The sequence below is a fragment of the Piliocolobus tephrosceles genome, chromosome 6 (genome assembly GCF_002776525.5).
Source record: "Piliocolobus tephrosceles isolate RC106 chromosome 6, ASM277652v3, whole genome shotgun sequence".
NCBI lineage: Eukaryota > Metazoa > Chordata > Mammalia > Primates > Cercopithecidae > Piliocolobus > Piliocolobus tephrosceles.
The window spans coordinates 136,990,902-136,994,318 of record NC_045439.1 but is presented as its reverse complement, the minus strand read 5'-3'; the positions used below and the strand labels follow the sequence as shown (position 1 = coordinate 136,994,318).

General features: G+C 41.7%; 1 non-coding gene across 1 annotated transcript; it reads left to right on the top strand.

Annotated features, from left to right (window-relative positions):
• Positions 1-1,180: 1,180 nt before the first annotated feature.
• LOC111548444 lies at positions 1,181-1,284 on the top strand. Its single transcript, XR_002733420.1, has one exon. It is a non-coding gene; the product is annotated as a small nucleolar RNA U13 (small nucleolar RNA).
• The last annotated feature ends 2,133 nt before the right edge of the window (positions 1,285-3,417 follow it).

The following is a 3,417-nucleotide window of genomic DNA, read 5'->3' as shown; positions in this document are numbered from 1 at the left end:
AGAACATACTCTTATTCATAGGTTGTGGAACCCACACATGGGATAATGTAGAATCCAATAACTAATACGCTTACTAGATAACGGATTGGCTTTAATGTGAAAAAGTTTGAGGCACACGACCCTTGGAGGGAAAATCATCGATCTCACCACCTATGATCCCGAATCAAAGACAAAAACAATTATTTCCTTTCTCCTCTGCCCTTCCCCTAGTTGCTGGTAAATGGCCACACATAAGCTAGGAAAGGGGAGTAGGTGATGCAGAGCAGTGGTTCTCAAACTTTACTGTTTTGCTGCACACTAGAATCACCTGGGAGTTTTAAAGAATCTTGATGCCCCAGTCATGTTGAGAAGTGCAGTGAGAGCAACCCATTAAATCAGGATCCAGTAGCAGGTGGGGGAGAACTCACAATTGGCATTTTTTTGAAGGCCTTCAAGTGCCTCCCATGCAGAGCAAGTTTGAGGCCAGAGGTATAAGTGGTGCTTCTCAATGAGGCAGGATCTGAGACAAGACACAAGCTGCCAGCTGGCGTGGTCCCCAACTGCACTTTAAGTAACAAGGTGTAGAGTTTCTCTCCCCAATCCATCCCTCACAATGGTGTCGTGGCAAAGTGAAAGAAGCTGAAAGAAAAGAGAAGTGAGCCTGGGCAGACCTATAAGCAGGATGTGGGCAAAGAGGCTCATCAAATCAACACAGTCTGGAAAAAGGGATAAGAAAGCCTGTGTATTCTCAGGAGGATAGAACTACTTGTCATTTGATGCAAGACATCCCACTGTCCCATGAAAGCTTTTCTCCTCCCCGACCCCGATACCCATGTGCTTAGGAAGAATTCGTTTGTCCTGTATCTCCAACCAGAGGGCCCAAATCCCTCTGCCTCCCCATAATTACAATTGGATGAGAAAGGATTGGACTTAGGCCATCACCTAAGCATTGGCATATGTTCAAGGTTCTCCCATCTTGAAAGCTGAAAGCAAGCCAACCCACCTCTGTGGACTTTTGCTTTCCTTCCAGCCCAAGCTCCCTTCTTTCTTGCACACAGACAGCTTTTAAAAGGACCTATTATGGGCACCCACACTCTTGGTTTTCATCCCGCCAGTATGTAATATGGGCATTTTGTTTATGATAGACTTCTTTACATTAATTTTGACTTCTAAAAAACAGTGCCTTAAAATATCAACCTTGCTCCTTTTGCAGTTTGTAAGTATGATGATTGGGTTTTCATGCCCATGTGTGAGATGTGTCTCCCTCAAATCTTTTTATGAAGTAGATGCATTATCTGTCTGACATGAAAAAGAAAAAAATTATTTATCTTGAGTAGTTCATTTTTGGCACCCTCCTCCCCTTATATTTAGCCCCATATCTCTTGTCTCACCCTAGTCTTAACCATTTCCATCTGCTCCTCAACCCACTACAGTCTGTTCTGCTATCAGTGCAATAGAAACTAATCTCGAAAGACTCAATAAAAATTCTTCTGTGTCATTCGTTTTAAAGGACAATGTTTTAGTCTCTGTTTTCCATGCCATCCCTTTAAGCACTACAAATACATCAAACCACAAAACATACACAAATACAATGATCATGAAAAATGTTACTAATACCTATGTCTATTCCTAAAATGTCAACGTCTTGTTTTCTTCCCCATTTCTTATTTTTTTTATACTATGCCTATACTACCTAAGATTATAGCAGTACTTAATCAAAAATCTCAAGGTTATAGTATTCCAGACCAGAAAGAAAAGGAATATCAACTTAGACAGCCAAGGTCGTAGGATCCGGTTGAACCATTGATTCTTAGTTAGGGCAGGAGGCCAGATTATTTCTCTGAAGATTATCTAAATCCAAACCATGGACATCAGGCTGCAACTTTCTTCTTAAGTTAATCTTGACTTTTCACATTAATTAAAAAAAAATAAGTCTACATTTTCTCCATGGATTTTAGTTTTCAGTAGCCTGGAATTTCCCTATCAAACACTGATGTCTGTCTTGGCTACCATAACATAGCCCATTGTCCTGTCATTGTGATAACTGGGCCTGGTCTATTGGTGTTATTTTAAATGTGTGGCTGCCTCATTAGTGTCTCATCCTGAGTGAGACTATCCAGAGGTTTAATCTCTCAGGACAGGTAGAACCAGGGTAGTACAATGCATTCTCCTTCTTAAGATATTTGTTGACTTCATCATCTTGGAACACAGTTTCGATCATTTTTCTAGTTATTGTGTGTGACCACTGGTGCTTAGAAGGCCCTCCTGTGCTTGGTAGAGTTTCTGTATATTTTCCCTGGATAATTTGCCTAACTCTGTTTCCTGTACTACCTCTTCTCTAGTTATGCAGTTTGACATGAGTTTATGTCTATATTTTAAAATCAAATAGAGTTAATAGAAGGAATAAAAAACTAATTTATATTAACTTCCTCATTAAAATTAATAAAAAATTAAATATATCCCATGATAGCCAAATTTCTATGTTCATCCTACTTACCTTTAATATATATTAACTTTTATCTGAATATCATTATAAAATTTTGGCCTTTCACAAACTCATCATATTTCAGTTAACTACAACTATTATACCTTTTTTGATTCGCAAATTATAACTTGGCCAGCAGGAGACCTTGAAGCTGGCTCCTTTGTCCTTTCAGCACTGTCTCTGGCATTTTTGAAACTATCTTTCCTATCTGGAAACAATAGGGTACTCTAGGTTCATGCTACTGTTTGTGTATGTGTGATCCAGGGGTGCTAGTTCCTTCTAGTGAGGGTGAGAGATAGAGACCCAAATCTGGGCGTTTAGGAGTTCATGTGAGTATAGGCAGTGACCAAAATGCTACTGAAATGGGAGAGTTCCCTGACCCCCCTTGCAGGATGTGTGACAGGGGTGTGGCTTGTGTGTTCGGCCACTATCATGGCTCAAACACCTTACAGGAGGGGGAGCATGCAGTTGGGCAGTTGCAGGAGCCAGGGTAAGCTCTTTTGGGCTTTGGCACCACAGTAGCATCTAGGGGCGGGTGCCTGTGACTCCCAAAGCCCCACTGGGTGTGTCACAGTGCTCTTTTTAGCTCTGCCATCCACAGATGGCTTAAGTGTTAACCAGCTTAGTGCCCTCTTGGTACCTGGATCCTCTTCTGGCATCCAGGAAGAATCAGGTCACATGGACAAATTTAAGGATGGTAAATGTGGGAAATTGTATTGCCGGATGGGAGTGGGTCTCAGCAGGATGGATGGGGAGCTGGAGAGGGGATGGAGTGGAAAGAATATCTTCCCCTGGAGTTCAGCCATCCAGCAGCCAATCTTCTCTCCAACTGTCCCCAGCTGAACTCATCTTTATGTTCAGATGCTCCTTCTCTTCTTTCATCTGTTGTGCAGCTCTTTTGCTCGTTTGCTCTTCTGCTCGTGGATCCTGGAGTTTGGGATTTATATGGGTAC